Genomic DNA, 12,395 nt, shown 5'->3' on the forward strand with positions numbered 1-12,395 from the left:
AACCACTTAAGCCCCAGAAGATTTTACCCCCTTCCTGACCAGGGCCTATTTTGCGATTCGGCACTGCGTGACTTTTGCGCGGTCGTGCGACGCTGTACCCAAATGAAATTGACGTCCTTTTTTTCCCACAAACAGAGCTTTCTTTTGGTGGTATTTGATCACCTGTGCGATTTTTTGATCATGCGCTATAAACAAAAAAATAGCGACAATTTTGCAAAAATAACAATATTTTTCACATTTTTTTATATGAAATTCCCCCCCAAAAAAATGTAAAAATCAAAATTTTTTAACATTTCAGGACTTTTTTTTTTCTCCTACATATGTTTGGTAAAAAAAATTGCAAAAAGCGTATTTTGATTGGTTTGCGCAAAAGTTATTGCGTTTACTAACTAAGGGAAAGATTTTTGTAATTTTTATTGTTTTTTTTTTTAACGAGTAATGGCGGCGATCTGCGATTTTTTTTGCGGGACTGCGACATTGCGGCGGACAGATCAGACCCTTGACTGACATTTTTGACACTTTTGGGGGTACCAGTGACATTACTACAGTAATCAGTGCTATACATATGCACTGTTACTGTAAAATGACACTGGCAGGGAAGGGGTTAACTTTATTGGAGAGGGAGGGGTTAAGTGTGTCCCTAGGGGCATGCTTCTAACTGTGATTGGATGTGGCTGTGTGTGTAACAGCAGAGATCAACGGTCCTACATAGCAGGACCGTATGATCTCTGCTGTTACACAGGGGAGAATGACAGGCGGCTTTGTTTACATTAGCCGCCTGCCTTTCTCCCGGTGTAACTGACGATCGCGAGTGACCGGCGGACATCGGGTCCGCAGGTCACACGAGCGAGGGGGTCCGAGAGCGCGCCTCCAGAGGCGCGCGCTCGCTCCCTAGAGCCTCTCAGGCAAGCGACGTAGTACTATGTCACTTTGCCTGTGAGGGGCTGACCGCCGCAGTAAATAGTCGTGCGGCGGTCGGCAAGTGGTTAAAGCAAACTTTAGCCCAATTTGGGGAGGTTTTTCTCACTTTCTGTTCTTTTGACATCCAACAAATGGAGGGTTAAATGTCACTATAACGAGAAGGCACATTGCATACTTTCCAACCCTCCCCTACTCCGAAAGTATGTTTTTCTGCTTCCCCATTGGAGAGAATTCCCATCACCTCCTGTCCTGGCATTGTTCTGAGATTGATATACTGCACAATATGGCTGCCATGATGTCATAGAACAGCTTTCTCCACAATATGTTGGTGATAGTCTTCTAGTTCAGCCTACAAATAGACTGAAGAATATGGCATAATCCACCGTTTTATGGCTGGCAGTTGGTTTTCATTAAAAAGACACAAAATCAATCCAGCTTTTTTAACACAGTCCATTATGAGGAAAGGTCAGTCCAAGGCTTCAATACATCATCCAAACATCTGTGAACCTGATAGAGTTCCAACAATTCCGATATTCTATTATCGACAGAATCAGAGGATAAAAGTTTCATGATGTGGGATAAAGTGTCCTTAGGGCTGGGCAGGACTGAAACACTTTGGGTTAACTTTTCACACTCTCCCAAATCTAAACTTTATTGAGTTCTAGCAAAGTTTTGTTTTTCTGGTGTTTCCTAGATAACGATCTCAGAACATTCAGAACTTTTTTCAGATGACCCTAAACACTCACTGGATATCCAAATAAGTACCTCTTGCACCTTCTCTTACATTGGGAGGATTGTAAACTGCAATAAATTGTATATAGATACAGGGTCTCCAAACTTTCTAATCAAAGGGCCAGTTTACTGTCCAAAGACCACTCCAGTTCCTGCACCTTCATACCTCCCATAACCCCAATTTCTGCACCGTCACACCTCAGATCGCCCCAATTCGCGAGCGTTCACACCTCTGATTGCCGCAATTCCTGCACCCTCACACCTCTGATCACTCCAATTCCTGCACCTTCATACCTAAAATAACCCCAATTCCTGCACCTTGACATCTCTGATAACCCCAATTCCTGCACCCTCACACCTCAGATCACCCCAATTCCTGCACCCTCACACCTCAGATCACCCCAATTCCTGCACCTTCATACCTAAAATAACCCAAACTCCTGCACCTTCACACCTTAGATCACCCCAACTCCTGCACTTTCCCACCTCAGATCACCCCAATTCCTGCACCTTAATACCTCAGATCACCCCAATTCCTGCACCTTCTCACCTCAGATCACCCCAATTCCTACACCTTCACACTGCAGATCACCACAATTCCTGCACCTTCATACCTCAGGTCACCCCAATTCCTGCACCTACATCCCTCAGATCACTTCAATTTCTGCACCTTCACACCACAGATCACCCCAATTCCTGCAACTTCACACCTCAGATCACCCCAATACCTGCACCTTCACACCTAAAAAAAAACCATCTTCTGCACCTTTACACCATAGATCACCCCTATTCCTGCACCTTCACACCTCAGATCACCCCAATTCCTAAACCTTCACACCTCAGATCAACGCCAATTTCTGCACCTTCACACCACAGAACACCCCAATTCCTGCAGCTTCACACCTCAGATTACCCCAATCCCTGCACCTTCACACCTAAAAAAAACCCATCTTCTGCACCTTTACACCATAGATCACCCTTATTCCTGCACCTTCACACCTCAGACCCTAAAACACTCACTACATATCTAAATAAGTACCTCTTGCACCTTCTCTTACATTGGGAGGATTGTAAACTGCAAGAAATTGTATATAGATACAGGGTCTCCAAACTTTCTAATCAAAGGGCCAGTTTACTGTCCTTCAGACTTTAAGGGGGGCCGGACTGTGGACATCAGGAGTACAAAATGTCCCAGCATCAGTGAGAGTAAACAATGGCCCATCCTTGGTGTCATTTGTAGAAATTGTGCTACATCATTGGTGTAATTGAGCTCCATTGTTAGTGTTATTGGGAGGAACTGTGCCCCATCACTGATGTCATTCGTAGGAAGTGTGCCCCATCGTTGGTGTCATTGGGAGAAATTGTGCCAGTAATTAAAATAGGGCCCCAAGGGCCATATAAAAGCAAGGAAAGGGGCACCTCCGGCCCCCAGTTTGCAGACCACTGCTATATATTATTCTTCCTATCATTCTAGTTCAGCCTTTCTCAACCTTTTTACCCCAGAGGAACCCCTCAAATAATTTTTGAATCTCAGGAACCCCAGCCTAAACCAATTTGTCAGGGGTCAGCTGATGGTCAATGAGAAGAACACAATCCTTACAGTAGTGGCCAGAGTGCCACCATTACACACAGATAAAAAACATCATTGGTGTTATGATATTGGCTCCACCAAGTAGTACTGGCTCTGAAACTATGAAGGCTCCATCAAATGGGAGGTCAATCAGCCACAGTCCAAGGAACCCTGAATAATTTCTGGAGAAACACTAGGGCTACAGAATGGTTACCATAGTTCTCAAACACCAGCCCATGACCTCCCTTCTGCTGGGCTTCCAGCCAGCTACAGATCGCTTAACTTCCCACAGTGTCTCCCAGCTTACATAGTGCCCCCCCCCCCAACCTCCCATGGTGGCCCATAGTGCCTCCAGGTCTCATGAGAGCCATCAGCCTCCACAGTGCCCCCAATGTCTCACAGTGCTACCAAGCCTTGCACAGTGACCTCAGGCTGCTGCAAATCCTCCAGCCCTCTATAGTTCCATTCCTTCAACAGTTTCCCATAGTAGCCCCCAGCCTCCTCCAGAAACCCTATCCCCTACAGGGGCACAAAGTCTGCTGCAGAGTCCCCTAACCCACTCCACAACCCTCATCCTTTCTGTTGAGCCTCCAGCCAGCTACAGGCCTCTTACCTTCCCAAAGTGTCTCCTAGCTCCCACAGTGCCCCCCAACCTCCCACAGTGGCCCATAGTGCCTCCAAGGCTCTTGACAGCCCTCAGACTCCACAGTGCCCCTAACTTCTCACAGTGCCACCCAGCCTTGTACAGTGTCCCCACACTGCTGCAAAGTCTCCAGCCCTACATAGTTTCCCAACCTCCAACAGTGTCCCACAGTAGCCTCTAGCATCCTCCAGAAACGCAATATCCTACAGGGACACCAAGTCTGCTGCAGAGTCCCCTAACCGTCCCCACAACCCTCATCCTTTCTGCTGGGTCTCCAGCCAATTACAGGCCTCTTAACTTCCTGTAGTGTCTCCCATCTCCCATAGTGCCCCTCAACCTCCCATAGTGGCCCATAGTGCCTCCAAGCCTCATGAGAGCCCTTAGCCTCTACAGTGCCCACCCCCCAAGGTCCAACAGTGCCACCCAGCCTTACACAGTGCCCCCAGCCTGCTTCAAAGCCTCCAGCCCTCCATAGGTCCCCAACCTCCAACAGTACCCCCCAGCCTCCTCCAGAAACACTACTCCCTTCAGGGACATTAGGACTTCTGTGGAGTCCCCTAACCTCTCCACAACCCCCATTCCTTCCACAGTGACATCCATCCCCATCCAGATCCTTACAGCATTCCAATAAATGTTTTGCATTCCCATTGTTTATTGTGCAAGTATAAATTGAATTTTTTACTGTTGGGTCATGAAATGCTTATGAAGAATGTACTGGGCCCTGGTTTAGGACTGTAAAAAATCTCAAAGCATGCGTTAACCTTCAAAACTTTTGTTAGCCCTTCCAAGCATTAACAAAATGAGCAGATAACACTTTATATAGTATGTCCAGCTGGATGGGGGTCAGGCAACACACCACCTTGATGCTTCTACAAAATGCTTGTGACTAATGAGCCATTCATGAACAAGAAGAAGTCAACATATGAGTCCTTGAGAGGCTCACTAAAGCCGGCCACCGATAGATCAAATCTCGGCTGAATCAGCAGGGACCGCCCCATTCGATCCATCAATGGGCAGGCTGATTGTACCCAAGTCGTTCCATCGCAGATATAAAAACATACAAATGAATGCAGCTCTGAAATTATTATTACATCACTGAATATATTTCTGGAAACAGTGCAAGTACCCATATTTGACCTGAAATAGCCTCTTGCAGTCTCTGAACAGCATAGCTCAGTCTGGTGCAAGGAGAAGAGGGACAAGGAGCCAATCAGTTTTGCTGCAATGTGCTAACAAAAAACAAGCTGATAGGAGGAGAGAGCAGAGTGACAGAGAGATGAGCTCATCAGTCTGCTCCTTCTCTTTTTAATGTCCAATTACAACCTGTGGGAGGGGCAAGGCCTGTAAGTGGCACTTAAATGCAGCTGAAAAAAAGTAGGTCTCCTCTTCTGCCAGACAGGGCTGTGGGGCAGAGCTGTGTAAATCTCAGATAGACAGAAACACAAATCCTTTGGCAGGTACAACAGCTCCCATATATTTTTAATCTGTATATTCAACGGTTTGTCTAGAGTTCTGCTTAAAACACTTGGGGACTCTATAGAAGATAATTCCTCTGTGTTGAGTTCCCAGGTCTGTACACCTGCTGCACCCATTATGAGGTTCTCACCATTCTTGCGCTGACTTTCTGGGTCTGTACACCTGCTGTGCCAATTATGAGGGGTTCCCACCATCCCTGCACTTATTTCCCAGGTCTTTATACCTACTGTGCTTATAATGAGGGGTCCCCACCATCCCTGCACTAAGTTCCCAGGTTTGTACACCTGCTGTGCCCATTATGAGGGGTTACATTTTTTTATTGAAAAATCTTACAAGCAACAACTTATATAAAATAAAACCATAATAAATAAATGGATAAATAAAACATATTTACAAAATAATTAAATATAACTAGACAAAAAAACAAAAAAAAAAAAAAAAAAAAAAAAAAACAAGAACATAATAAATGGTGTAAACCGAATTGCGCACAGCATAATCCTTACGAGAGAGCCAGAAGAACATCACCGTCACCATGCATATAGCCTTTTCTCAAAAATATATTTGATCTGAAAATCTAGGGGGGTAAAGCAAGGACAGAAAGGAAATCCGCACACCCCGAGATCAACAGGCAGCAGCTACAGAGTCCTGATATTCCTCCATGCCTTTATCCAGGTCTCCTGCTGCGACCTGTCTTTCTCAGGACCCCAAATATTCCCAACCTCACCCAAAATGTCCTGCACCACCACCACCTCGACGGGAAAGATTTTACTCTGTAAGTATACCTGGCACCGTGCATTCCACGTGAAATAATGGACTACTAGACTAACTGAAAAAAGCATTTCCAAATCATAATCCCGGCGAGTCTGGAATGCCCCATACACCCATTCTGCATTACTCATATGGGGGAGGAAGGGTACCCTCAGAGCCCTCCCTACCCTCTTGTACACCCCTTAATTAAAAGGGCACCAAAGTAAAAGTGTTCCATGGACTCCACCACTCCTCCACACTCCACTCTTGGGCAGCCCCGATAACTCACAGAAAGAAACTTCAAGTTGCCCTTCACATATCGTTTTTCATGGAAAGCGAGCCAAGCCTGATTTCTAAGCTTCATTGGGATTCTCTCCAAATTAATCAACCGCAAACCCTCCCCCAAACCAGGCTTGGGCAATTCATTAAGACCAGTGGTTCGCAAAAAGCAGAGCTCATAATCCGCTTCTCAAGAAGTTTCCTTGGAAGAGATGTGACCTCCCATGCCATTACTTGCCACTGCCAAAGTATTTTTAAAAAAGGGGCAACATAAGCCGGGAGCTTATCATGCTTGACCCTCAGGCTTTTCATTGGCCCACCATTTTCCCAGTTTCACAGAAAGGGCCTAAACTAGGACTGGAAAATACCCACCCACCCAGGCGGTCTCTGTGTCAACATGTTACCCAGGTTATACTGTACAAACATCAGAGAGAAAAAGACTACAGGGTTGATCATTCCTAGACCACCCTCCCACCTAGGAAGGTAAGCAACACTCCTTTTGACAAGGTTTATTCTGTTCCCCCATAACAGCGGGAAGAAATAACTATAGATCCGGGTATAGAGAGATACTGACAAAACGCAAACAAAACTGACAAACAGAAAAATCGGAATCAGGTAAGCCTTGATCAGATCAACCATTTTCCCTCAAGGAAAACTGCTAACCTTTCAAACTTGCCACCTTGGCATCGGCATTCTCCAGCCCATTCCCCAATTTGCATAATTATTGTCACCTGGGCCAAAATCAATGCCTAAAACTCAAATTTTTTTTTGGGGCTCTCGGAAGTCTTCTAGGAGAACAAAGCTCTCACCTTTCACGCCCATCCAGAAAGCTTCACACTTGTCCTGGTTGACCTTTGAACCTGATGCTTCTGTATAAATGCCTTATCACTGAGACCACCTCCTGTGCCTCCCTAGTCCCAGAGATAAAACCAGAAACGTCATCAGCATAGGCCACAACCTTCAAAGGAGGCTCACCAGCGATGCCCAAATGGTCCACTCTCTAGCCTTCCAATGAAGGGGTCGATTGCAAACACATATAACCAAGAACTTAAAGGACACCCCTAACGCACACCTGAGCCAACCACAAAGGGCTGCCCAACCCAACCATTAACCATAGGAAAGCTTTCAGCCCCTTTGTACAAAATCTTGAGCCAATCAATGAAACCCCCCTCCAGGCCATACTTGCCAAGAAGGAGCCATAGCTACTCATGATTAACCCTATTAAAGTCCTTAGCCTAATCTAAGGTCAGCAGAAATTTTCCTGCAACCAGCAGCCCTAAACGCTCCAAGGCCTCCCGGACAGCTAGCACAGCTGAGAAAGTGCTTCTTCCCTGGACGAGCAGTGCTAGTGATGGGATAATAAACTGTGTCGTGACCGCGGGAGTGACGTCCCGCGGCTCCGGCCAGTAATACAGCCGAAATCTGTAGACCCAGAAGGAAGACAGACGAAGATGGATGTGGCCGCCAGCGGGGGCTTCATTTGCAGGTGTCACATAATGTGGTAGTATGCGATGCATACTACCACATTATGCATTTACTTTGCAGGGAAGAAAAAAAAACTGAAGACTTTACTTCCTCTTTAAGAAGGCTAATGGGGCGTCAATTTCCAATCATCGAAGGATCTTTTTGCCCTTTGACAGAAGAATTACTGCAGATTGCCTCATGGAAGGAGGGAGAGAACCCTCATGCAAACAGTCATTGAAAACCTTTGGAAGGTAGGAAGCCAGGATCGTCCTAAAACATTTATAAAATTCGGCTGTCAAACCATCTGGCCCTGGCGTTTTCCTGATGGCAATTTTATCAATAGCCTGGATCACCTCATCTGCAGTGATTTCATCTGTAAAATTCATCAAAGAAACATTACTTTCCAGACCCGGTGTAGAGAATTTAACATCCTCGCCCGATCAAGGTTCCTTCCTCCCAGGAGATCGGCATAATATGACCTGACGACCTCCAGGATCCCTGACCTGACTTCGTCAGAGAGCCCGTACTGTCCTTCAGGCCATTGACCGTCTTAACTGCTACGCTCTGTTTACAGTTCTGGTAAGGGTCAGGCGAATAGTATTTCCCATAGTCCTTTTCATGAACCAAAGAAGCGTGCCGGTCATATTGATGTCTCTTATGGAGGAGCTTCACCTCAGAGATCGCCCCAGAATCTCCTCCATTCCAAACAAGGCGGTCAAGTTTCCTCTGCATACGCCGGTAGGTGATATATATATCTTGCTGTCTCTTTCTCCCTATGGCCCTGAAAAGCCTAACAGTCCGCAGTTTTATGAGATCCCACCATTCTGACTTACTGTTGCAAAAGTCTAGAATAGTTACCTGCGCCTGAAAAAATTCCTCATAGGATTGTCTTACTTCCTCGTCATCCAGGAGGGCCAAATGCAATCTCCAGATTCCCCTCCCCCTAGGTGGCATCCCTGAGGCATTCAGAATCACAGATAATACAGTGATCGGAAAACTCCACTGCCCGACACACAGGTGCCGAAAAATTAGAGTTCCCCTTTAAAAAAAAAACCTATCTATCCTACTCTATTACCTCGCTGAAATGTGAACCCCGAGCTGTCTGGGCAGCGCTTAATGTGCACATCTGCTTCACCACCTGCCTGAGATGGTGAGGAGCCGGGCTCATCCTCCGGGACCACTTTCCCACTCTCTGCTGACTCCATACTGGCATCTCCTCACTGACTGGGTCATCCTCCATGCTGGAGGCGGCTCCTCGCTCAATCAAACCTTCCTCGTTCTTCTATCAACCCCTTCAAGTATTCTTTTCTAAACCCCGACACTTTTCTATTCCTAGACTAAATCCATAAATGACACGATACGTTATCAATACATTATCAATACATGTGTGCACTGCACATATCTGTGCGCTCAGCCATCTCACTGCATCGATCGTGTGTCAGAGATTCCTGGAAGTTACGTGCAAAGAAAAAAACATCAATAATTAAATATAATATCTCCAGAGAGTGTATGAGATCAGGAATAGAGAGATCAATACAAATCATCAATACTGTACAGTCGTCCATCACACAGACTGGGGGGGGGGGGGGTGCTGCAGAAATCTATCTATCTATCTATCTATCTATCTATCTATCTATCTATCTATCTATCTATCTATCTATCTATCTATCTATCTATCTATCTATCTATCTGTCTGTCTGTCTATCTATCTATCTGTCTATCCATCCATCCATCCATCTATCCCTCTATCCGTCTGTCTGTCTGTCTATCTATCTATCCGTCTATCTACTGTATCTATCTATCTATCCATCCATCCATCTGTCTGTCTGTCTATCTATCTATCCATCTATGCCTCTATCCATCCGTCTGTCTGTCTATCTATCTATCTATCTATCTATCTATCTATCTATCTATCTATCTATCTATCTATCTATCTATCTATCTATCTATCTATCTGTCTATCTATCTATCTATCTATCTATCTATCTATCTATCTTGTTAACGCTGAGTAAGTCAATGAACCAGGCATGGAACTAGTGAAGTCAGAAAAGTTTCCCCTTCTGCCCTGCTCCTGGCCCACATCAGTGGCTCTCTCGGTAGTAAAGGCAGGATAAGGGACAACCCCAGATCCTGCACTTACTCCGCTGGATTTGCAGAGGGATGGGTTAGTGCAGCCTTTCTGAACCTTTTTAACGCCACAAAAACTTTAAAATATCATTCAGATTTTGTTTACAGGGGTGGGCTGGGGGGTAGTAAAAATAGGAGGTTGAACTGCAGTTTTACTGCCCCTGACCTAACCCTTTAAAGATAACATACAGCTGCTCATGGTCTTACACAGGCAAAAATTACCCCCTGCACAGCCACCAAACGCGACCAATTCAAGTGAATGGGGCTGCACCACAATGGCGCGCCATAGGCTTGGAAATAGAGAATCTTAGTTTGATCATTTAGGTAGGGGTAGTATTGTCTCCTACATGTCTAGCAGCCACTGCACTAATATCAAGGGTGCAGTGCTACATAATATTAAATATACCTATAGCTAAGGGACATTATCCATAAGACCCCTCTCACATGGGCGCCATCCTGTGTGATTGGCAGGGAATTTGTGAACAGATTTAATGCAGCATCAGAGCACAATGGGACAAAGTCACTTTTTTTCATATTTGTGTCCATTTACAGTGGCTTTTACAAGCAGGGGTTTTGTTGGACCCATGTTGTATCTATTGGTGACTCCGCAACTGCCACCCAAGAACGTGGCTCACGGTTGTGCACATCCATTTACATCCGCCTGCCTATGGACTTACATGGGCTTCTGATCAGGTCCACCTGAAAAACTGACAAGTGAACCAGATACTAACGTCTGTGTGAAAGGGACCTAAGCAGTCGCTCGAAGAACAAATAGAGAATAAGAAATGTGGTATGCTTAGAGTTTTTGATGCCCAGGGCCAACCAGAAAAGAAACAGAGACAGTGAAAAATGTATTATATTGGTGGTCTGTGGAGAAGTGCCCTTCTACATTGATGGCCAATGGGAAGAAATTCCCCCTTACACTGGTGGTCTTCAGGAAGAATTGTCCCTTACATTGGTGGTCAGTGAAGAAGTCCCCTTTCATTGATGGTCAGAGGGAAAAATTCTCCTTTCATTGATTGTCAATGGGAAGAATGTCCTCCTTACAGTGTTGGTCAGTGGAGAAAATGTCTTCTATACATTGTTGGTCAGTGGGAAATATGTCCCAGACACATTGTCGATCAGCAGGAAGAATGTCCCCTATACATTGATGGTCAGTGGGAAGAATGTTCCTCTTATATTGGTAGGCAAATGGAAGAATGTCCCCCTTACATTAGTGGTCAGTAGGAAGAATGTCCCCCTTACATTAGTGGTCAGTAGGAAGAATGTCCCCCTTACATTAGTGGCCAGTAGGAAGAATGTCCCTCTTACATTAGTGGCCAGTAGGAAGAATGTCCCCCTTACATTAGTGGCCAGTAGGAAGAATGTCCCCCTTACATTAGTGGCCAGTAGGAAGAATGTCCCCCTTACATTAGTGGCCAGTAGGAAGAATGTCCCTCTTACATTAGTGGCCAGTAGGAAGAATGTCCCCCTTACATTAGTGGTCAGTAAGAAGAATGTCCCCCTTACATTAGTGGCCAGTAGGAAGAATGTCCCCCTTACATTAGTGGCCAGTAGGAAGAATGTCCCCCTTACATTAGTGGCCAGTAGGAAGAATGTCCCCCTTACATTAGTGGCCAGTAGGAAGAATGTCCCTCTTACATTAGTGGCCAGTAGGAAGAATGTCCCCCTTACATTAGTGGCCAGTAGGAAGAATGTCCCCCTTACATTAGTGGCCAGTAGGAAGAATGTCCCCCTTACATTAGTGGTCAGTAGGAAGAATGTCCCCCTTACATTAGTGGCCAGTAGGAAGAATGTCCCCCTTACATTAGTGGTCAGTAGGAAGAATGTCCCCCTTACATTAGTGGCCAGTAGGAAGAATGTCCCCCTTACATTAGTGGCAAGTAGGAAGAATGTCCCCCTTACATTAGTGGCCAGTAAGAAGAATGTCCCCCTTACATTAGTGGCCAGTAAGAAGAATGTCCCCTTTACATTAGTGGCCAGTAGGAAGAATGCCCCCCTTACATTAGTGGCCAGTAGGAAGCATTTCCCCCTTACATTAGTGGCCAGTAAGAAGAATGTCCCCCTTACATTAGTGGCCAGTAGGAAGAATGTCCCCCTTACATTAGTGGCAAGTAGGAAGAATGTCCCCCATACATTAGTGGCCAGTAAGAAGAATGTCCCCCATACATTAGTGGCCAGTAAGAAGAATGCCCCCCTTACATTAGTGGCCAGTAGGAAGAATGTCCCCCTTACATTAGTGGCCAGTAAGAAGAATGTCCCCCTTACATTAGTGGCCAGTAGGAAGAATGTCCCCCTTACATTTGTGGCCAGTAAGAAGAATGTCCTCCTTACATTTGTGGCCAGTAGGAAGAATGTCCCCCTTACATTTGTGGCCAGTAAGAAGAATGTCCTCCTTACATTTGTGGCCAGTAGGAAGAATGTCCCCCTTACATT

General features: G+C 45.6%; 1 protein-coding gene across 1 annotated transcript in view; it reads right to left on the bottom strand.

Annotated features, from left to right (window-relative positions):
• LOC309561447 (netrin-4-like) overlaps positions 1-12,395 on the bottom strand; it is an 84,843-nt gene that overhangs the window by 70,830 nt on the left and 1,618 nt on the right. The window lies entirely within an intron of this gene.

This window comes from Pelophylax lessonae (assembly GCF_965119305.1).
Source record: "Pelophylax lessonae genome assembly, chromosome: 8".
Taxonomy (NCBI): Eukaryota; Metazoa; Chordata; class Amphibia; order Anura; family Ranidae; genus Pelophylax; species Pelophylax lessonae.